General features: G+C 46.8%; 1 protein-coding gene across 1 annotated transcript in view; it reads right to left on the bottom strand.

Annotated features, from left to right (window-relative positions):
• Nucleotides 1–24,929, bottom strand: part of DOK5 (docking protein 5) — a 142,252-nt gene that overhangs the window by 70,295 nt on the left and 47,028 nt on the right. The gene's annotated exons all lie outside the window — the stretch shown is intronic.

The raw sequence follows: 24,929 nt of genomic DNA, 5'->3' as shown, positions 1-24,929 counted from the left end.
AAGCTGTGACACCAAGTGCATTTAACCCTCAGTAGTGTGGTTGGTCAAGCTGTCACACCAAGTGCATTTAACCAGCAATAGTCTGTTCATTTTTTGGCCATATACTACATCAGGGGCAAGCTGCGCCCGTCACCAAGTGCATTTAACCCTCAGTAGTGTGGTTGGTCAAGCTATCACACCAAGTGCATTTAACCAGCAATAGTCTGTTCCTTTTTTGGCCATATACTAAATCAGGGGCAAGCTGCGCCCGTCACCAAGTGCATTTAACCAGCAATAGTCTGTTCATTTTTTGGCCATATACTACATCAGGGGCAAGCTGCGCCCGTCACCAAGTGCATTTAACCCTCAGTAGTGTGGTTGGTCAAGCTATCACACCAAGTGCATTTAACCAGCAATAGTCTGTTCATTTTTTGGCCATATACTAAATCAGGGGCAAGCTGCGCCCGTCACCAAGTGCATTTAACCAGCAATAGTCTGTTCATTTTTAGGCCATATACTACATCAGGGGCAAGCTGCGCCCGTCACCAAGTGCATTTAACCCTCAGTAGTGTGGTTGGTCAAGCTATCACACCAAGTGCATTTAACCAGCAATAGTCTGTTCATTTTTTGGCCATATACTAAATCAGGGGCAAGCTGCGCCCGTCACCAAGTGCATTTAACCAGCAATAGTCTGTTCATTTTTTGGCCATATACTACATCAGGGGCAAGCTGCGCCCGTCACCAAGTGCATTTAACCAGCAATAGTGTGGTTATTTTTTGGCCATATCCCAGTCTAATTCTGTCACTAAATCCATACCGGTCACCCAGCGCCTAAATACTAGGCCTCAAATTTATATCCCGCTAAATCTCTCGTTACCGCTGTCCTGTTGTGGCTGGGAAAGTTATTTAGTGTCCGTCAAAGCACATTTTTTGTTCTGGGTTGAAGTACAATTCCCAATTTAGCAATTTCATAATTTAGTGGTTCCTGCTATATCAGAGCTATTTGAAATCTATCCCTAAAAGGGTATATAATATTCAAGGTGCACATAGGGTCATTCAGAATAACTTCACACACACGCTACTGTGCATTTCCAAGTCTAATTCTGTCGCTAAATCCATACCTGTCACCCAGCGCCTAAATACTAGGCCTCAAATTTATATCCGCTAAATCTCTCGTTACCGCTGTCCTGTTGTGGCTGGGAAAGTTATTTAGTGTCCGTCAAAGCACATTTTTTGTTCTGGGTTGAAGTACAATTCCCAATTTAGCAATTTCATAATTTAGTGGTTCCTGCTATATCAGAGCTATTTGAAATCTATCCCTAAAAGGGTATATAATATTCAAGGTGCACATAGGGTCATTCAGAATAACTTCACACACACGCTACTGTGCATTTCCAAGTCTAATTCTGTCGCTAAATCCATACCGGTCACCCAGCGCCTAAATACTAGGCCTCAAATTTATATCCCGCTAAATCTCTCGTTACTGCTGTCCTGTTGTGGCTGGGAAAGTTATTTAGTGTCCGTCAAAGCACATTTTTTGTTCTGGGTTGAAATACAATTCCCAATTTAGCAATTTCATAATTTAGTGGTTTCTGCTATATCAGAGCTATTTGAAATCTATCCCTAAAAGGGTATATAATATTCAAGGTGCACATTGGGTCATTCAGAATAACTTCACACACACCCGCTACTGTGTATTTCCAAGTCTAATTCTGTCACTAAACCCATACCTGTCACCCAGCGCCTAAATACTAGGCCTCAAATTTATATCCTGCTAAATCTCTCGTTACCGCTGTCCTGTTGTGGCTGGGCAAGTTATTTAGTGTCCGTCAAAGCACATTTTTTGTTCTGGGTTGAAATACAATTCCCAATTTAGCAATTTCATAATTTAGTGGTTTCTGCTATATCAGAGCTATTTGAAATCTATCCCTAAAAGGGTATAATAATATTCAAGGTGCACATTGGGTCATTCAGAATAACTTCACACACACCCGCTACTGTGTATTTCCAAGTCTAATTCTGTCACTAAACCCATACCTGTCACCCAGCGCCTAAATACTAGGCCTCAAATTGATATCCCGCTAAATCTCTCGTTACCGCTGTGCTGTTGTGGCTGGGCAAGTTATTTAGTGTCCGTCAAAGCACATTTTTTGTTCTGGGTTGAAATACAATTCCCAATTTAGCAATTTCATAATTTAGTGGTTTCTGCTATATCAGAGCTATTTGAAATCTATCCCTAAAAGGGTATATAATATTCAAGGTGCACATAGGGTCATTCAGAATAACTTCACACACACCCGCTACTGTGCATTTCCAAGTCTAATTCTGTCACTAAACCCATACCTGTCACCCAGCGCCTAAATACTAGGCCTCAAATTTATATTCCGCTAAATCTCTCGTTACCGCTGTCCTGTTGTGGCTGGGAAAGTTATTTAGTGTCCGTCAAAGCACATTTTTTGTTCTGGGTTGAAATACAATTCCCAATTTAGCAATTTCATAATTTAGTGGTTTCTGCTATATCAGAGCTATTTGAAATCTATCCCTAAAAGGGTATATAATATTCAAGGTGCACATTGGGTCATTCAGAATAACTTCACACACCCGCTACTGTGTATTTCCAAGTCTAATTCTGTCACTAAACCCATACCTGTCACCCAGCGCCTAAATACTAGGCCTCAAATTGATATCCCGCTAAATCTCTCGTTACCGCTGTCCTGTTGTGGCTGGGAAAGTTATTTAGTGTCCGTCAAAGCACATTTTTTGTTCTGGGTTGAAATACAATTCCCAATTTAGCAATTTCATAATTTAGTGGTTTCTGCTATATCAGAGCTATTTGAAATCTATCCCTAAAAGGGTAGATCATATTGAAGGTGCACATAGGGTCATTCAGAATAACTTCACACACACCCGCTACTGTGCATTTCCAAGTCTAATTCTGTCACTAAACCCATACCTGTCACCCAGCGCCTAAATACTAGGCCTCAAATTTATATCCCGCTAAATCTCTCGTTACCGCTGTCCTGTTGTGGCTGGGAAAGTTATTTAGTGTCCGTCAAAGCACATTTTTTGTTCTGGGTTGAAATACAATTCCCAATTTAGCAATTTCATAATTTAGTGGTTTCTGCTATATCAGAGCTATTTGAAATCTATCCCTAAAAGGGTATATAATATTCAAGGTGCACATTGGGTCATTCAGAATAACTTCACACACCCGCTACTGTGTATTTCCAAGTCTAATTCTGTCACTAAACCCATACCTGTCACCCAGCGCCTAAATACTAGGCCTCAAATTGATATCCCGCTAAATCTCTCGTTACCGCTGTCCTGTTGTGGCTGGGAAAGTTATTTAGTGTCCGTCAAAGCACATTTTTTGTTCTGGGTTGAAATACAATTCCCAATTTAGCAATTTCATAATTTAGTGGTTTCTGCTATATCAGAGCTATTTGAAATCTATCCCTAAAAGGGTAGATCATATTGAAGGTGCACATAGGGTCATTCAGAATAACTTCACACACACCCGCTACTGTGCATTTCCAAGTCTAATTCTGTCACTAAACCCATACCTGTCACCCAGCGCCTAAATACTAGGCCTCAAATTGATATCCCGCTAAATCTCTCGTTACCGCTGTCCTGTTGTGGATGGGAAAGTTATTTAGTGTCCGTCAAAGCACATTTTTTGTTCTGGGTTGAAATACAATTCCCAATTTAGCAATTTAAAAATTTAGTGGTTTCTGCTGTATCAGAGCTATTTGAAATCTATCCCTAAAAGGGTATATAATATTCAAGGTGCACATAGGGTCATTCAGAATAACTTCACACACACTGCTACTGTGCATTTCCAAGTCTAATTCTGTTAGTAAATCCATACCGGTCACCCAGCGCCTAAATACTAGGCCTCAAATTTATATCCCGCTGAATTTGAATACAATACATTGGGCCAAATAATATTTTTGTTGTTGTGGTGAACCATAACAATGAGAAAAACATCTAGTAAGGGACGCGGACGTGGACATGGTCGTGGTGGTGTTAGTGGACCCTCTGGTGCTGGGAGAGGACGTGGCCGTTCTGCCACATCCACACGTCCTAGTGTACCAACTACCTCAGGTCCCAGTAGCCGCCAGAATTTACAGCGATATATGGTGGGGCCCAATGCCGTTCTAAGGATGGTAAGGCCTGAGCAGGTACAGGCATTAGTCAATTGGGTGGCCGACAGTGGATCCAGCACGTTCACATTATCTCCCACCCAGTCTTCTGCAGAAAGCGCACAGATGGCGCCTGAAAACCAACCCCATCAGTCTGTCACATCACCCCCATGCATACCAGGGAAACTGTCTCAGCCTCAAGTTATGCAGCAGTCTCTTATGCTGTTTGAAGACTCCGCTGGCAGGGTTTCCCAAGGGCATCCACCTAGCCCTTCCCCAGCGGTGAAAGATATAGAATGCACTGACGCACAACCACTTATGTTTCCTGATGATGAGGACATGGGAATACCACCTCAGCATGTCTCTGATGATGACGAAACACAGGTGCCAACTGCTGCGTCTTTCTGCAGTGTGCAGACTGAACAGGAGGTCAGGGATCAAGACTGGGTGGAAGACGATGCAGGGGATGATGAGGTCCTAGACCCCACATGGAATGAAGGTCGTGCCACTGACTTTCACAGTTCGGAGGAAGAGGCAGTGGTGAGACCGAGCCAACAGCGTAGCAAAAGAGGGAGCAGTGGGCAAAAGCAGAACACCCGCCGCCAAGAGACTCCGCCTGCTACTGCCCGCCGCCATCTGGGACCGAGCACCCCAAAGGCAGCTTCAAGGAGTTCCCTGGCATGGCACTTCTTCAAACAATGTGCTGACGACAAGACCCGAGTGGTTTGCACGCTGTGCCATCAGAGCCTTAAGCGAGGCATTAACGTTCTGAACCTGAGCACAACCTGCATGACCAGGCACCTGCATGCAAAGCATGAACTGCAGTGGAGTAAACACCTTAAAACCAAGGAAGTCACTCAGGCTCCCCCTGCTACCTCTTCTGCTGCTGCCGCCTCGGCCTCTTCTGCTGCTGCCGCCTCGGCCTCTTCCTCCGCCTCTGGAGGAACGTTGGCACCTGCCGCCCAGCAAACAGGGGATGTACCACCAACACCACCACCTCCGTCACCAAGCGTCTCAACCATGTCACACGGCAGCGTTCAGCTCTCCATCTCACAAACATTTGAGAGAAAGCGTAAATTCCCACCTAGCCACCCTCGATCCCTGGCCCTGAATGCCAGCATTTCTAAACTACTGGCCTATGAAATGCTGTCATTTAGGCTGGTGGACACAGACAGCTTCAAACAGCTCATGTCGCTTGCTGTCCCACAGTATGTTGTTCCCAGCCGCCACTACTTCTCCAAGAGAGCCGTGCCTTCCCTGCACAACCAAGTATCCGATAAAATCAAGTGTGCACTGCGCAACGCCATCTGTGGCAAGGTCCACCTAACCACAGATACGTGGACCAGTAAGCACGGCCAGGGACGCTATATCTCCCTAACTGCACACTGGGTAAATGTAGTGGCAGCTGGGCCCCAGGCAGAGAGCTGTTTGGCGCACGTCCTTCCGCCGCCAATGATCGCAGGGCAACATTCTTTGCCTCCTGTTGCCACCTCCTCCTTCTCGGCTTCCTCCTCCTCTTCTTCCACCTGCTCATCCAGTCAGCCACACACCTTCACCACCAACTTCAGCACAGCCCGGGGTAAACGTCAGCAGGCCATTCTGAAACTCATATGTTTGGGGGACAGGCCCCACACCGCACAGGAGTTGTGGCGGGGTATAGAACAACAGACCGACGAGTGGTTGCTGCCGGTGAGCCTCAAGCCCGGCCTGGTGGTGTGCGATAATGGGCGAAATCTCGTTGCAGCTCTGGGACTAGCCAATTTGACGCACATCCCTTGCTTGGCGCATGTGCTGAATTTGGTGGTGCAGAAGTTCATTCACAACTACCCCGACATGTCAGAGCTGCTGCATAAAGTGCGGGCTGTCTGTTCGCGCTTCCGGCGTTCACATCCTGCTGCTGCTCGCCTGTCTGCGCTACAGCGTAACTTCGGCCTTCCCGCTCACCGCCTCATATGCGATGTGCCCACCAGGTGGAACTCCACCTTGCACATGCTGGACAGACTGTGCGAGCAGCAGCAGGTCATAGTGGAGTTTCAGCTGCAGCACGCACGGGTCAGTCGCACTACAGAACAGCACCACTTCACCACCAATGACTGGGCCTCCATGCGAGACCTGTGTGCCCTGTTGCGCTGTTTCGAGTACTCCACCAACATGGCCAGTGGCGATGACGCCGTTATCAGCGTTACAATACCACTTCTATGTCTCCTTGAGAAAACACTTAGGGCGATGATGCAAGAGGAGGTGGCCCAGGAGGAGGAGGAGGAGGAAGAGGGGTCATTTTTAGCACTTTCAGGCCAGTCTCTTCGAAGTGACTCAGAGGGAGGTTTTTGGCAACAGCAGAGGCCAGGTACAAATGTGGCCAGACAGGGCCCACTACTGGAGGACGAGGAGGACGAGGATGAGGAGGAGGTGGAGGAGGATGAGGATGAAGCATGGTCACAGCGGGGTGGCACCCAACGCAGCTCGTGTCCATCACTGGTGCGTGGCTGGGGGGAAAGGCAGGACGATGACGATACGCCTCCCACAGAGGACAGCTTGTCCTTACCCCTGGGCAGCCTGGCACACATGAGCGACTACATGCTGCAGTGCCTGCGCAACGACAGCAGAGTTGCCCACATTTTAACCTGTGCGGACTACTGGGTTGCCACCCTGCTGGATCCACGCTACAAAGACAATGTGCCCACCTTACTTCCTGCACTGGAGCGTGATAGGAAGATGCGCGAGTGCAAGCGCACGTTGGTAGACGCGCTACTGAGAGCATTCCCAAATGTCACAGGGGAACAAGTGGAAGCCCAAGGCCAAGGCAGAGGAGGAGCAAGAGGTCGCCAAGGCAGCTGTGTCAATGCCAGCTCCTTTGAGGGCAGGGTTAGCATGGCAGAGATGTGGAAAACTTTTGTCAACACGCCACAGCTAACTGCACCACCACCTGATACGCAACGTGTTAGCAGGAGGCAACATTTCACTAACATGGTGGAACAGTACGTGTGCACACCCCTCCACATACTGACTGATGGTTCGGCCCCATTCAACTTCTGGGTCTCTAAATTGTCCACGTGGCCAGAGCTAGCCTTTTATGCCTTGGAGGTGCTGGCCTGCCTGGCGGCCAGCGTTTTGTCTGAACGTGTATTCAGCACGGCAGGGGGCGTCATTACAGACAAACGCAGCCGCCTGTCTACAGCCAATGTGGACAAGCTGACGTTCATAAAAATGAACCAGGCATGGATCCCACAGGATCTGTCCGTCCCTTGTCCAGATTAGACATTAACTACCTCCCCTTAACCATATATTATTGGACTCCAGGGCACTTCCTCATTCAATCCTATTTTTATTTTCATTGTACCATTATATTGCGAGGCTACCCAAAGTTGAATGAACTTCTCCTGTGTCTGGGTGCCGGGGCCTAAATATATGCCAATGGACTGTTCCAATGTTGGGTGACGTGAAGCCTGATTCTCTGCTATGACATGCAGAATGATTCTCTGCTGACATGAAGCCAGATTGTCTGTTACGGGACCTCTCTCCTCTGCCTGTGTGCTGGGCCTAAATATATGCCAATGGACTGTTGCAGTGGTGGCTGACGTGAAGCCTCATTCTCTGCTATGACATGCAGACTGATTCTCTGCTGACATGAAGCCAGATTCTCTGTTACGAGACCTCCCTCCTCTGCCTGGGTGCTGGGCCTAAATATATGCCAATGGACTGTTGCAGTGGTGGCTGACGTGAAGCCTCATTCTCTGCTATGACATGCAGACTGATTCTCTGCTGACATGAAGCCAGATTCTCTGTTACGGGACCTCTCTCCTCTGCCTGTGTGTGTGCTGGGCCTAAATATATGCCAATGGACTGTTGCAGTGGTGGCTGACGTGAAGCCTCATTCTCTGCTATGACATGCAGACTGATTCTCTGCTGACATGAAGACAGATTCTCTGTTACGGGACCTCCCTCCTCTGCCTGGGTGCTGGGCCTAAATATATGCCAATGGACTGTTGCAGTGGTGGCTGACGTGAAGCCTCATTCTCTGCTATGACATGCAGACTAATTCTCTGCTGACATGAAGACAGATTCTCTGTTACGGGACCTCTCTCCTCTGCCTGTGTGTGTGCTGGGCCTAAATATATGCCAATGGACTGTTGCAGTGGTGGCTGACGTGAAGCCTCATTCTCTGCTATGACATGCAGACTGATTCTCTGCTGACATGAAGCCAGATTCTCTGTTACGAGACCTCCCTCCTCTGCCTGGGTGCTGGGCCTAAATATATGCCAATGGACTGTTGCAGTGGTGGCTGACGTGAAGCCTCATTCTCTGCTATGACATGCAGACTGATTCTCTGCTGACATGAAGCCAGATTCTCTGTTACGGGACCTCTCTCCTCTGCCTGTGTGTGTGCTGGGCCTAAATATATGCCAATGGACTGTTGCAGTGGTGGCTGACGTGAAGCCTCATTCTCTGCTATGACATGCAGACTAATTCTCTGCTGACATGAAGACAGATTCTCTGTTACGGGACCTCTCTCCTCTGCCTGTGTGTGTGCTGGGCCTAAATATATGCCAATGGACTGTTGCAGTGGTGGCTGACATGAAGCCTCATTCTCTGCTATGACATGCAGACTGATTCTCTGCTGACATGAAGCCAGATTCTCTGTTACGGGACCTCTCTCCTCTGCCTGTGTGTGTGCTGGGCCTAAATATATGCCAATGGACTGTTGCAGTGGTGGCTGACGTGAAGCCTCATTCTCTGCTATGACATGCAGACTGATTCTCTGCTGACATGAAGCCAGATCCTCTGTTACGGGACCTCTCTCCTCTGCCTGGGTGCTGGGCCTAAATATATGCCAATGGACTGTTGCAGTGGTGGGTGACGTGAAGCCTCATTCTCTGCTATGACATGCAGACTGATTCTCTGCTGACATGAAGCCAGATTCTCTGTTACGGGACCTCTCTCCTCTGCCTGTGTGTGTGCTGGGCCTAAATATATGCCAATGGACTGTTGCAGTGGTGGCTGACGTGAAGCCTCATTCTCTGCTATGACATGCAGACTAATTCTCTGCTGACATGAAGACAGATTCTCTGTTACGGGACCTCTCTCCTCTGCCTGTGTGTGTGCTGGGCCTAAATATATGCCAATGGACTGTTGCAGTGGTGGCTGACATGAAGCCTCATTCTCTGCTATGACATGCAGACTGATTCTCTGCTGACATGAAGCCAGATTCTCTGTTACGGGACCTCTCTCCTCTGCCTGTGTGTGTGCTGGGCCTAAATATATGCCAATGGACTGTTGCAGTGGTGGCTGACGTGAAGCCTCATTCTCTGCTATGACATGCAGACTGATTCTCTGCTGACATGAAGACAGATTCTCTGTTACGGGACCTCTCTCCTCTGCCTGGGTGCTGGGCCTAAATATATGCCAATGGACTGTTGCAGTGGTGGCTGACGTGAAGCCTCATTCTCTGCTATGACATGCAGACTAATTCTCTGCTGACATGAAGACAGATTCTCTGTTACGGGACCTCTCTCCTCTGCCTGTGTGTGTGCTGGGCCTAAATATATGCCAATGGACTGTTGCAGTGGTGGCTGACGTGAAGCCTCATTCTCTGCTATGACATGCAGACTGATTCTCTGCTGACATGAAGCCAGATTCTCTGTTACGGGACCTCCCTCCTCTGCCTGGGTGCTGGGCCTAAATATATGCCAATGGACTGTTGCAGTGGTGGCTGACGTGAAGCCTCATTCTCTGCTATGACATGCAGACTAATTCTCTGCTGACATGAAGCCAGATTCTCTGTTACGGGACCTCTCTCCTCTGCCTGGGTGCTGGGCCTAAATTTATGAAAATGGACTCTTACAGTGGTGGGTGACGTGAAGCCAGATTCTCTGCTATGGGACCTCTCTCCAATTGATTTTGGTTAATTTTTATTTATTTAATTTTTATTTTAATTCATTTCCCTATCCATATTTGTTTGCAGGGGATTTACCTACATGTTGCTGCCTTTTGCAGCCCTCTAGCTCTTTCCTGGGCTGTTTTACAGCCTTTTTAGTGCCGAAAAGTTCGGGTCCCCATTGACTTCAATGGGGTTCGGGTTCGGGACGAAGTTCGGATCGGGTTCGGATCCCGAACCCGAACATTTCCGGGATGTTCGGCCGAACTTCTCGAACCCGAACATCCAGGTGTTCGCTCAACTCTACTCATGTGGCCAAAGGTTTTGAGACTGACACAAATTTTAGTTTTTACAAAGTTTGCAGCTTCAGTTTTTATGGTGGTAATTTGCATTAACCCTTATTAATTGCAAAGTCATTCCTTGCCATGAAAAGTAACTGTCACGCTCTAGTGAGGGAGGGAAACCCCAGACCGAACATAGGAGGGAAAGGGGAAAGGAAATAAGGACTGAAAACTAGGGAAGGAAGATGGACACCTCCTAGTGAAAACCCTAATGAAAGCCCTGACTGACTACCAGTATGAACAGACCCCAGAGGTAGGTGAGTTCCTACACAGGAATACCTAAAGTCCTATCTAACCCTAAAGGACCCTGGTATTAATGACAGGAATGAGACATCTTGTTCCTCCAAAAGGAAGGATGAACTGGAGTCTCCCTAACACACAGAAAAGTCAAAATACAAAAGGGAAAGGTAACACTTAACTTCCAAGAAGCTAAGGCAGCACCAGGAACTCCGCCGAGATCCAAACACCAGCTATTCACAGGTCCAACTGAAGCTATAAACTGCACATAAATGACCACAATAGCAACACCTGGAGGTTAACGGTGTGGCCAGTACCATAAACAACACAGACGCCTATTGATCCACAAGATAAACATGTCAAATCAAACCACGTGTTGCCAGTCTCAAAGATCTCCTGCCACTCACTGGCGTCGCGGGAACGTCCATATGTCTCGGTACGTCTGTGACAGTAACAATCACAAAAACCTAATTTCCACTGCATTTCAGCCCTGCCACAAAAAAAGACTTGCTAACATCATTTCAGTGATCTTTTGGTTAGCCCAGAAAAAAGTGTCAACGAGGACAAAGCAGCTGATATCACTCTGTCATGCTGATTAAATTCAAAGAGCAGACTGGTTGCTTTAAAATGAGGCTGTTACTTGAAATCATTGTCTTCTTCTAGTAACCATGGTTACCTCAAAGGAAACACTTCAAGTCCTCATTGCGTTACATCAAAAGGGCTTCACAGGCAAGGACAATGCTAAGGTTGCTCCTGAAAATGAGCTCATCAAGAACTTCAAGGAGAGAGGTTCAATTGCTGTGAAGAAGGCTTCAGGGTGCTCAGGAAAGTCCAGAAAGTGTCAGGACCATCTGCTAAAAAGGATTTGGCTACAGCATCAGTTCAGAACCAGTGCAGAACTTGCTCAGCAGGCAGGTGTGAGTGCATCGGCAAAAATAGTGAGGCAAAGGCTTTTAGGGGATCGCCTGGTGTCAAAAATGGCAGAAAGGAAGCCACTTATCTCCAAGAAGAACATCAAAAACAGACTGAAATTCTGCAGGAGGTAAAGGGATTGGACTCCAGAGGACTGAGGTAAAGTTATTTTCTCTGATGAAGCTCCTTCAAACAGTTTGGGACATCTGGAAAATTGATCAGGCGAAGAAAAGGTGAGCACTACCATGAGTCCTGTGCCAATAGCAAGGCATTCTGAGACCATTCATGTGTGGGGTTGCATCTCATCCAAGGAAATGGGCTTACTTACAAGAGCAACTTCTCCCAATGATCCAGCATTAAAGAGCACCATGTCTGAAGACAAAAGTGATAACTAAGTGGCTCGATGAACAAAACATTGACATCTGGGATCAATGGCCAGGAAACTCCCCATATCTCAATGCTATTGAGAACCTGTGGTCAGTCCTCAAAAAGTGGGTGGACAAACAAAAAGACAGAAATTGTGATACACTCCAAGCACTGATTAGGCAAGAGTGGCTTACCATCAGTCAGGATTGGTCCAAGAAGCTGATATCCAGCATGCTAGGGCATAGAAATATTGAGTCTTTGCATAAACTTGATGTATTTGTCAATACAAGATTAAAAAAACTTAAGAAATGCTTATAAATGTACTTTAGTATACCATAGAAACAGCTGACAAAAAAATAATAATCTAAAAGCATTGATGCTGCAAACTTTGTGAAAACAAAAAAATTCTGTTTCAAACTTTTGGCGATGACTATATATGGCAGCGTATTCTAAAATGTCACCTAAAACAAGAGGTACACTTTAAATACCTGCACTGCAAACCAAGACTAACAAAGGTTACTGCATTGTAGAGAAGATCCCTGAAGCTAGGTCCTCATTTACTAAATAGTAAGGTAAGCCTTCATATGCTAAGAAAGTTTTAAACGATCATTCCATTATTCAAATTAGGATATTTATTTAATTTACTGTTATATAATTAATGGGCACATTTTAGAGAGAAAAAATTTAGAACTTTTTGAAAAATGATGTCTAAAAAATAAAATGAATATTTTTATGCACATAAATTTGTATAAAATGTTGTGAATAATATATTTGAATGCAGAGTTCATACTTAGCAAATTCTGTATTCTGTGAGACCTGCATTCATAGCACTGACCAGATTTTTCTTTCTTTTTTAGTTCTTGGAGAGCAGATTCTGAGTATCCAGGCAACTGATTCTTCTCCACAGCCAAGGCTTCTGTAAATGTACTTCTCTATAAACACATTTATATCTATATATCTAGATAATGTCACAAAAGCCAATATGGCAGACATGAGAGCGAGACTTGTAGATTTTCCTAGTGCCCCAAATGATGATTTATGAAGCAAAATCTAGCCGTCATCACTGAGTGTTATTAGTCTTATATCTATTGTAAGATTTATCCTGCAGAACATATAAATGCTGTTCCCAGCAGACAGTATCACATATTATTTGCTTAGATACACTGCCATATCAGACTATATCTTATCTTATAGGCTTAGACATAGTGGCTCAGCAGACAGTATCACACATGATTGGCTAAGACACAGTTCTGTAGATGGTGTCACAAATTATTTGGTTAGCTACCGAGGCTCAGCAGACAGTATCACAGATGCCTTGCAACCACCGCACATTGTTTGCACATACTTTGCATTGTCCCTCCACAGTAGTGGTATCTCTCTCCTTGCGATATACAGGCTCACATAGAAATCATTGGGCCCCATAACAAGAATCTGAATTGGGCCCCCTAACTCCGCCCACTACCCACCCTGGCCCTTCCCACTACCTGTCCTGGCTACTTCCCTGCGGCTGGCCCTGTCAATCAACACGACGAGGGGGCGGTTTTTTGTGGCGGCTACCAGCAAGTAGACGCCCTACTTGCTGGTAGAGACCTGATTTACATATTATAAAACTTCGTTTTTATAAGAAACGGCTGAATGAAAGTAAGTAACACCATTATATTTTCATATATCGCACTATAAGGAATGTAACTAGCCCAAAAAAAACAAAATGACTTTAGTGGGGTGACAGAAGCCCTTTAAAGTACAACTTGTACAGCAAAAAATAAGCCCTCATATGGATATGTGAACGGAAAAACAAAAAAGTTATGGCTCAAGGAAGATGGGGAAGAAAAATTAAAATGAAAAACCTCCGGTATCTTAATGGTTAAAAGGGTTATCCAACCTCTATTATGCCCCCCAAAATGCAAAAGTTCTTCACCCGTATGGCCCCAGAATACACCGCATGCCCCCTCCCCCCACAGCAATGAGTTCCCCTCACTCAGGGCATCTGAGAGTGTTAAAAACCAGAAGTGTGGGATTCCTTTTCAGGCGCGCTTCCCCCAGCGGAGATCGGGAAAAGCACCATGTTCTATAAATAAGCCACAGCCTGTACTAGCCTTCCAGGCTCATTGTTGGTATATCCCAGTTTAGGCAACTAGGTGGCAGCACTGAACTGTGATATAGTGATTTCTATACAGACTAAGGGTCCATTCACATGTCCATAGAATGGTTCCAGATCCGTTCCGCAACGTTGTGGAACGGATCCGGACCCATTCATTTTAAATGGGGTCGGAAGAGATGCAGACAGCACACAGTGTGTTTTCCGCATCCGCATTTCTGGAGCACGGCCCCGAAATTCCGGTCTGTGGCTCTGAAAAAAAGAACATGTCCTATTCTTGTCCGCAATTTAGGCAGTTCTATGGGGGGCCAGCCGTGTGTATTGCGAATCCGCAATTTGCGGATGTGTGAATGGACCCTAATGGAGCAATTTACACCTAATGATTGTAAGTTGTGTTCCACTTGGGAGATCTAACAAAAAGTTAAAAAAAAATATGTAAAAAAAGGGTTTGAAAATATAAAAAAAACCTTAAAAATTAAAAAATAACCCCTGTTCCCAAAAAGAAAAAGAAACAAAAAAATTGCATTATGGGCATCGCCGCATGCAAAAACGACCATACTATTAAAATATTTTAAAAAGTTAGCCCATATGGTGAATGGCGTAACAGAAACATTTTAAAAAAAAGGCATATTCGTGTTTTTTTTCATCACTTTTCAAACTCACAACCATCTACATTAAAGACAAGAACCTTAACCACTGGGCTATAGAGCTTAATGCTAAGTCATTGCTGAAAAAAACTCATAGAAGTTTCTTTTGTATGACACAAGAGAAACTTCTATGAGGTTTTTCAGTAATGACTTAGCACTGATCTCTATAGACCAGTGGTTAAGGTTCTTGTATTTAATGTAGATGGTTGTGAGTTTGAATCCTCACAGAAACATTTCAAAAATAGAGTCTAAATTAAACTTTTATACAAAGGGTGTCCCCCAATCATAGTGACCATGCTTGGGAATACCCCTTTCATGTTCATAACACTGACTCCATACATGGACACATCCATATATGAAGTCAGAGCAGGGACTCCTAAGTTGTGAAATTCCCTACTCAGGGGCCCTGACTCAGTATAGGGGAAGCAAGAAGGGCCTGGAACAGAAGAAAAGTTGGTTAGGCCTTCCTTGCTCTCCAGTGCCAGGGCCCCATAGCAGCTGCATGGTCTGCCTATATTGGCAGAATGCCACTGCTCACAGACATATCTTCAATGCATATGTAATGCCCCAGAGGTGCATTACCACTTCTGCACCCCGCAACTATCTCCTATGGTTAACCACGTGCCATCCTATGTATCAATTTCCAGGTCCTGCAAAATGTGTATTATTTCTCATTTTGTAACTGTTCAAGTGTAATATGCCTGGTTCACCAGCAGGTGGTAGCATCTATGGCAGAGCTAAAGGTACAGAGAATAGAACCTTCCTTCCCATTCTAAACCTCCTTCTGTGGTGTGGTGGGCGTTTCCCCACTTGCTGCAGGGAGGGAGGAGTGTAGTTAGAGGTCAGTGCTAGAGGACCCCCTGATAGGGGAAGGCAGCAGGTGCACGTCCCTGTTGGACAAGCCCTGTATAGGCCAGCTAGAGCACCTTCAGTTCAGCTGGACATGGAGGAAGAGGCCTGAAGCCTCAGAAGCCAGGAGGAGTTTTCCCTGGACAAAGCTAGAGACAGACCAGATTACAAAGTAAAGTACAGCATAAAGAAGAAGCTGAGTTCTATAGCTATCCTGTTAGCACAGCAGAGTCAGAGAGCGACAGATATAGCAAAGAGAAGTTTGCCTACCACAGTCAATGCCAAAGCCTGCTGGAAACCAAGAGAAAGCCTGTGAATCGTTTGGAGAAAAGTTTATGCAAAGTAAAGCTGTTATCAACTTCATCACAAGGTCTGGACTCAATTATTCTTCATCCCCTACTACTACTACCCCCTTTTTCTGTTTTAGGAGGGCCACACCTGGGAGTCCAGCGTATCCAGGTAGGAGCACAGTGACGCGTACACCAACACCGTCAGGGACATTATAGGCTACCCTACACCACTCTGGCATTCCTACACATGGGTACCATCCACAATATCACTAAAATAGACCCTGTGCCCTTGTTACTTTACTGCAACTGGCGTCACGACAAATATGTACTTTAAGGGACCCCAAGTAGTGTGCCCGACGGCTGCACATACTTGGTAGCAGGCTGGATATTCTTGGTCAGATCCATCTTCTCTACAAGCATAGTTACTATAAGGATGCAGGGGCTAGGCATTTTCTTCCTACCCCTGCATCTAGACCCCTATGCTCAAGCTGTTATGGTTAGGCCCACTCACCTCTACTGGTAGCTAGCTACATGCAGGAGTCTGTGGCATCTCACACTTTATTGTAATGCTGTATCTCACTTTCTCACAGTGGCTCTTCTTGTCTGATCATGATGACCCATGTGCACTTCCATTTATCCATTCTGGGTAGGGATGAGCGAACTCGAACTGTATAGTTCGGGTTCAGTACCGAATTTTGGGGTGTCCGTGACACGGACCCGAACCCGGACATTTTCGTAAAAGTCCGGGTTCGGGTTCGGTGTTCGTCGCTTTCTTGGCGCTTTTGTGACGCTTTCTTGGCGCTTTTTGAAAGGCTGCAAAGCAGCCAATCAACAAGCGTCATACTACTTGCCCCAAGAGGCCATCACAGCCATGCCTACTATTGGCATGGCTGTGATTGGCCAGAGCACCATGTGACCCAGCCTCTATTTAAGCTGGAGTCACATAGCGCCGCCCGTCACTCTGCTCTGATTAGCGTAGGGAGAGGTTGCGGCTGCGACAGTAGGGCGAGATTAGGCAGATTAACTCCTCCAAAGGACTTGATTAACTGATCGATCTGCAGCTGTGGATCATTGAGCTGCTGATCCTCAATTGCTCACTGTTTTTAGGCTGCACAGACCGTTTGTCAGTCTCATTTTTCTGGGGTGATCGGCGGCCATTTTGTGTCTTGTGGTGCGCCAGCACAAGCTGCGACCAAGTGCATTTAACCCTCAATGGTGTGGTTGTTTTTTGGCTAAAGCCTACATCAGGGTGAAGCTGTCACACCAAGTGCATTTAACCAGCAATAGTCTGTTCATTTTTTGGCCATATACAAAATCAGGGGCAAGCTGCGCCTGTCACCAAGTGCATTTAACCCTCAATGGTGTGGTTGTTTTTTGGCTAAAGCCTACATCAGGGTGAAGCTGTGACACCAAGTGCATTTAACCAGCAATAGTCTGTTCATTTTTTGGCCATATACAAAATCAGGGGCAAGCTGCGCCTGTCACCAAGTGCATTTAACCCTCAATGGTGTGGTTGTTTTTTGGCTAAAGCCTACATCAGGGTGAAGCTGTCACACCAAGTGCATTTAACCAGCAATAGTCTGTTCATTTTTTGGCCATATACAAAATCAGGGGCAAGCTGCGCCTGTCACCAAGTGCATTTAACCCTCAATGGTGTGGTTGTTTTTTGGCTAAAGCCTACATCAGGGTGAAGCTGTCACACCAAGTGCATTTAACCAGCAATAGTCTGTTTATTTTTTGGCCATATCCCAGTCTAATTCTGTCACTAAATCCATACCGGTCACCCAGCGCCTAAATACTAGGCCTCAAATTTATATCCAGCTAAATCTGTCCCTAGTGCTGTAGCTGGGCGAGTTATTTAGTGTCCGTTCAAGCACATTTCTTGTTCTGGGTTGAAATACAATTCCCAATTTAGCAATTTCATAATTTAGTGGTTCCTGCTATATCAGAGCTATTTGAAATCTATCCCAAAAAGGGTATATAATATTGAAGGTGCACATTGGGTCATTCAGAATAACTTCACACACACCCGCTACTGTGTATTTCCAAGTCTAATTCTGTCACTAAACCCATACCTGTCACCCAGCGCCTAAATACTAGGCCTCAAATTTAAATCCCTCTAAATCTCTCGTTACCGCTGTACTGTTGTTGCTGGGCAAGATATTTAGTGTCCGTCAAAGCACATTTTTTGTTCTGGGTTGAAGTACAATTCCCAATTTAGCAATTTCATAATTTAGTGGTTTCTGCTATATCAGAGCTATTTGAAATCTATCCCTAAAAGGGTATATAATATTGAAGGTGCACATTGGGTCATTCAGAATAACTTCACACACACGCTTCTGTGCATTTCCAAGTCTAATTCTGTCACTAAATCCATACCGGTGACCCAGCGCCTAAATACTAGGCCTCAAATTTAAATCCCTCTAAATCTCTCGTTACCCACCGCTGTACTGTTGTTGCTGGGCAAGATATTTAGTGTCCGTCAAAGCACATTTTTTGTTCTGGGTTGAAGTACAATTCCCAATTTAGCAATTTCATAATTTAGTGGTTTCTGCTATATCAGAGCTATTTGAAATCTATCCCTAAAAGGGTATATAATATTGAAGGTGCACATAGGGTCATTCAGAATAACTTCACACACACCCGCTACTGTGTATTTCCAAGTCTAATTCTGTCACTAAACCCATACCTGTCACCCAGCGCCTAAATACTAGGCCTCAAATTTAAATCCCTCTAAATCTCTCGTTACCGCTGTACTGTTGTTGCTGGGCAAGATATTTAGTGTCCGTCAAAGCACATTTTTTGTTCTGGGTTGAAGTACAATTCCCAATTTAGCAATTTCATAATTTAGTGGTTTCTGCTATATCAGAGCTATTTGAAATCTATCCCTAAAAGGGTATATAATATTGAAGGTGCACATTGGGTCATTCAGAATAACTTCACACACACGCTTCTGTGCATTTCCAAGTCTAATTCTGTCACTAAATCCATACCGGTGACCCAGCGCCTAAATACTAGGCCTCAAATTTAAATCCCTCTAAATCTCTCGTTACCCACCGCTGTACTGTTGTTGCTGGGCAAGATATTTAGTGTCCGTCAAAGCACATTTTTTGTTCTGGGTTGAAGTACAATTCCCAATTTAGCAATTTCATAATTTAGTGGTTTCTGCTATATCAGAGCTATTTGAAATCTATCCCTAAAAGGGTATATAATATTGAAGGTGCACATAGGGTCATTCAGAATAACTTCACACACACGCTTCTGTGCATTTCCAAGTCTAATTCTGTCACTAAATCCATACCGGTGACCCAGCGCCTAAATACTAGGCCTCAAATTTAAATCCCTCTAAATCTCTCGTTACCCACCGCTGTACTGTTGTTGCTGGGCAAGATATTTAGTGTCCGTCAAAGCACATTTTTTGTTCTGGGTTGAAGTACAATTCCCAATTTAGCAATTTCATAATTTAGTGGTTTCTGCTATATCAGAGCTATTTGAAATCTATCCCTAAAAGGGTATATAATATTGAAGGTGCACATAGGGTCATTCAGAATAACTTCACACACACGCTTCTGTGCATTTCCAAGTCTAATTCTGTCACTAAATCCATACCGGTGACCCAGCGCCTAAATACTAGGCCTCAAATTTATATCCCGCTAAATCTCTCGTTACCGCTGTACTGTTGTTGCTGGGCAAGATATTTAGTGTCCGTCAAAGCACATTTTTTGTTCTGGGTTGAAGTACAATTCCCAATTTAGCAATTTCATAATTTAGTGGTTCCTGCTATATCAGAGCTATTTGAAATCTATCCCAAAAAGGGTATATAATATTGAAGGTGCACATTGGGTCATTCAGAATAACTTCACACACACCCACTACTGTGTATTTCCAAGTCTAATTCTGTCACTAAACCCATACCTGTCACCCAGCGCCTAAATACTAGGCCTCAAATTTAAATCCCTCTAAATCTCTCGTTACCGCTGTCCTGTTGTAGCTGGGAAAGTTATTTAGTGCCCGTCAAAGCACATTTTTTGTTCTGGGTTGAAGTACAATTCCCAATTTAGCAATTTCATAATTTAGTGGTTCCTGCTATATCAGAGCTATTTGAAATCTATCCCAAAAAGGGTATATAATATTCAAGGTGCACATTGGGTCATTCAGAATAACTTCACACACACGCTTCTGTGCATTTCCAAGTCTAATTCTGTCACTAAATCCATACCGGTCACCCAGCGCCTAAATACTAGGCCTCAAATTTATATCCCGCTGAATTTGAATACAATACATTGGGCCAAATAATATATTTGTTGTTGTGGTGAACCATAACAATGAGAAAAACATCTAGTAAGGGACGCGGACGTGGACATGGTCGTGGTGGTGTTAGTGGACCCTCTGGTGCTGGGAGAGGACGTGGCCGTTCTGCCACATCCACACGTCCTAGTGTACCAACTACCTCAGGTCCCAGTAGCCGCCAGAATTTACAGCGATATATGGTGGGGCCCAATGCCGTTCTAAGGATGGTAAGGCCTGAGCAGGTACAGGCATTAGTCAATTGGGTGGCCGACAGTGGATCCAGCACGTTCACATTATCTCCCACCCAGTCTTCTGCAGAAAGCGCACAGATGGCGCCTGAAAACCAACCCCATCAGTCTGTCACATCACCCCCATGCATACCAGGGAAACTGTCTCAGCCTCAAGTTATGCAGCAGTCTCTTATGCTGTTTGAAGACTCCGCTGGCAGGGTTTCCCAAGGGCATCCACCTAGCCCTTCCCCAGCGGTGAAAGACATAGAATGCACTGACGCACAACCACTTATGTTTCCTGATGATGAGGACATGGGAATACCACCTCAGTATGTCTCTGATGATGACGAAACACAGGTGCCAACTGCTGCGTCTTTCTGCAGTGTGCAGACTGAACAGGAGGTCAGGGATCAAGACTGGGTGGAAGACGATGCAGGGGACGATGAGGTCCTAGACCCCACATGGAATGAAGGTCGTGCCACTGACTTTCACAGTTCGGAGGAAGAGGCAGTGGTGAGACCGAGCCAACAGCGTAGCAAAAGAGGGAGCAGTGGGCAAAAGCAGAACACCCGCCGCCAAGAGACTCCGCCTGCTACTGACCGCCGCCATCTGGGACCGAGCACCCCAAAGGCAGCTTCAAGGAGTTCCCTGGCATGGCACTTCTTCAAACAATGTGCTGACGACAAGACCCGAGTGGTTTGCACGCTGTGCCATCAGAGCCTGAAGCGAGGCATTAACGTTCTGAACCTGAGCACAACCTGCATGACCAGGCACCTGCATGCAAAGCATGAACTGCAGTGGAGTAAACACCTTAAAACCAAGGAAGTCACTCAGGCTCCCCCTGCTACCTCTTCTGCTGCTGCCGCCTCGGCCTATTCTGCTGCTGCCGCCTCGGCCTCTTCCTCCGCCTCTGGAGGAACGTTGGCACCTGCCGCCCAGCAAACAGGGGATGTACCACCAACACCACCACCACCACCTCCGTCACCAAGCGTCTCAACCATGTCACACGCCAGCGTTCAGCTCTCCATCTCACAAACATTTGATAGAAAGCGTAAATTCCCACCTAGCCACCCTCGATCCCTGGCCCTGAATGCCAGCATTTCTAAACTACTGGCCTATGAAATGCTGTCATTTAGGCTGGTGGACACAGACAGCTTCAAACAGCTCATGTCGCTTGCTGTCCCACAGTATGTTGTTCCCAGCCGGCACTACTTCTCCAAGAGAGCCGTGCCTTCCCTGCACAACCAAGTATCCGATAAAATCAAGTGTGCACTGCGCAACGCCATCTGTAGCAAGGTCCACCTAACCACAGATACGTGGACCAGTAAGCACGGCCAGGGACGCTATATCTCCCTAACTGCACACTGGGTAAATGTAGTGGCAGCTGGGCCCCAGGCGGAGAGCTGTTTGGCGCACGTCCTGCCGCCGCCAAGGATCGCAGGGCAACATTCTTTGCCTCCTGTTGCCACCTCCTCCTTCTCGGCTTCCTCCTCCTCTTCTTCCACCTGCTCATCCAGTCAGCCACACACCTTCACCACCAACTTCAGCACAGCCCGGGGTAAACGTCAGCAGGCCATTCTGAAACTCATATGTTTGGGGGACAGGCCCCACACCGCACAGGAGTTGTGGCGGGGTATTGAACAACAGACCGACGAGTGGTTGCTGCCGGTGAGCCTCAAGCCCGGCCTGGTGGTGTGTGATAATGGGCGAAATCTCGTTGCAGCTCTGGGACTAGCCAATTTGACGCACATCCCTTGCTTGGCGCATGTGCTGAATTTGGTGGTGCAGAAGTTCATTCACAACTACCCCGACATGTCAGAGCTGCTGCATAAAGTGCGGGCCGTCTGTTCGCGCTTCCGGCGTTCACATCCTGCCGCTGCTCGCCTGTCTGCGCTACAGCGTAACTTCGGCCTTCCCGCTCACCGCCTCATATGCGACGTGCCCACCAGGTGGAACTCCACCTTGCACATGCTGGACAGACTGTGCGAGCAGCAGCAGGCCATAGTGGAGTTTCAGCTGCAGCACGCACGGGTCAGTCGCACTACAGAACAGCACCACTTCACCACCAATGACTGGGCCTCCATGCGAGACCTGTGTGCCCTGTTGCGCTGTTTCGAGTACTCCACCAACATGGCCAGTGGCGATGACACCGTTATCAGCGTTACAATACCACTTCTATGTCTCCTTGAGAAAACACTTAGGGCGATGTTGGAACAGGAGGTGGCCCAGGAGGAGGAGGAGGAGGATGAGGAAGAGGGGTCATTTTTAGCACTTTCAGGCCAGTCTCTTCGAAGTGACTCAGAGGGAGGTTTTTTGCAACAGCAGAGGCCAGGTACAAATGTGGCCAGCCAGGGCCCACTACTGGAGGACGAGGAGGACGAGGATGAGGAGGAGGTGGAGGAGGATGAGGATGAAGCATGGTCACAGCGGGGTGGCACCCAACGCAGCTCGGGTCCATCACTGGTGCGTGGCTGGGGGGAAAGGCAGGACGATGACGATACGCCTCCCACAGAGGACAGCTTGTCCTTACCCCTGGGCAGCCTGGCACACATGAGCGACTACATGCTGCAGTGCCTGCGCAACGACAGCAGAGTTGCCCACATTTTAACCTGTGCGGACTACTGGGTTGCCACCCTGCTGGATCCACGCTACAAAGACAATGTGCCCACCTTACTTCCTGCACTGGAGCGTGATAGGAAGATGCGCGAGTACAAGCGCACGTTGGTAGACGCGCTACTGAGAGCATTCCCAAATGTCACAGGGGAACAAGTGGAAGCCCAAGGCCAAGGCAGAGGAGGAGCAAGAGGTCGCCAAGGCAGCTGTGTCACGGCCAGCTCCTCTGAGGGCAGGGTTAGCATGGCAGAGATGTGGAAAACTTTTGTCAACACGCCACAGCTAACTGCACCACCACCTGATACGCAACGTGTTAGCAGGAGGCAACATTTCACTAACATGGTGGAACAGTACGTGTGCACACCCCTCCACGTACTGACTGATGGTTCGGCCCCATTCAACTTCTGGGTCTCTAAATTGTCCACGTGGCCAGAGCTAGCCTTTTATGCCTTGGAGGTGCTGGCCTGCCCGGCAGCCAGCGTTTTGTCTGAACGTGTATTCAGCACGGCAGGGGGCGTCATTACAGACAAACGCAGCCGCCTGTCTACAGCCAATGTGGACAAGCTGACGTTCATAAAAATGAACCAGGCATGGATCCCACAGGACCTGTCCGTCCCTTGTCCAGATTAGACATTAACTACCTCCCCATAACCATATATTATTGGACTCCAGGGCACTTCCTCATTCAATCCTATTTTTATTTTCATTTTACCATTATATTGCGATGCTACCCAAAGTTGAATGAACCTCTCCTCTGCCTGTGTGCTAGGCCTAAATATATGCCAATGGACTGTTGCAGTGGTGGCTGACATGAAGCCTGATTCTCTGCTATGACATGCAGACTAATTCTCTGCTGACATGAAGCCAGATTGTCTGTTACGGGACCTCTCTCCTCTGCCTGGGTGCTGGGCCTAAATTTATGACAATGGACTGTTGCAGTGGTGGCTGACGTGAAGCCTGATTCTCTGCTATGACATGCAGACTGATTCTCTGCTGACATGAAGCCAGATCCTCTGTTACGGGACCTCTCTCCTCTGCCTGGGTGCTGGGCCTAAATTTATGACAATGGACTGTTGCAGTGGTGGCTGACGTGAAGCCTGATTCTCTGCTATGACATGCAGACTGATTCTCTGCTGACATGAAGCCAGATCCTCTTTTACGGGACCTCTCTCCTCTGCCTGGGTGCTGGGCCTAAATTTATGACAATGGACTGTTGCAGTGGTGGCTGACGTGAAGCCTGATTCTCTGCTATGACATGCAGACTGATTCTCTGCTGACATGAAGCCAGATCCTCTTTTACGGGACCTCTCTCCTCTGCCTGGGTGCTGGGCCTAAATTTATGACAATGGACTGTTGCAGTGGTGGCTGACGTGAAGCCTCATTCTCTGCTATGACATGCAGACTGATTCTCTGCTGACATGAAGCCAGATCCTCTGTTACGGGACCTCTCTCCTCTGCCTGGGTGCTGGGCCTGAATATATGCCAATGGACTGTTGCAGTGGTGGGTGACGTGAAGCCTCATTCTCTGCTATGACATGCAGACTAATTCTCTGCTGACATGAAGCCAGATTGTCTGTTACGGGACCTCTCTCCTCTGCCTGTGTGTGTGCTGGGCCTAAATATATGCCAATGGACTGTTGCAGTGGTGGCTGACGTGAAGCCTCATTCTCTGCTATGACATGCAGACTGATTCTCTGCTGACATGAAGCCAGATCCTCTGTTACGGGACCTCTCTCCTCTGCCTGGGTGCTGGGCCTAAATTTATGACAATGGACTGTTGCAGTGGTGGCTGACGTGAAGCCTGATTCTCTGCTATGACATGCAGACTGATTCTCTGCTGTCATGAAGCCAGATTGTCTGTTACGGGACCTTTCTCCTCTACCTGGGTTCTGGGCCTAAATTTATGAAAATTGACTCTTACAGTGGTGGGTGACGTGAAGCCTGATTCTCTGCTATGATATGAAGACTGATTCTCTGCTGACATGAAGCCAGATTGTCTGTTACGGGACCTTTCTCCTCTGCCTGGGTTCTGGGCCTAAATTTATGAAAATTGACTCTTA

Source organism: Bufo gargarizans, chromosome 6, assembly GCF_014858855.1.
Source record: "Bufo gargarizans isolate SCDJY-AF-19 chromosome 6, ASM1485885v1, whole genome shotgun sequence".
Lineage (NCBI taxonomy): Eukaryota > Metazoa > Chordata > Amphibia > Anura > Bufonidae > Bufo > Bufo gargarizans.
The sequence above is the reverse complement of the archived record's forward strand: the minus strand, read 5'-3'. Positions and strand labels throughout refer to the sequence as shown.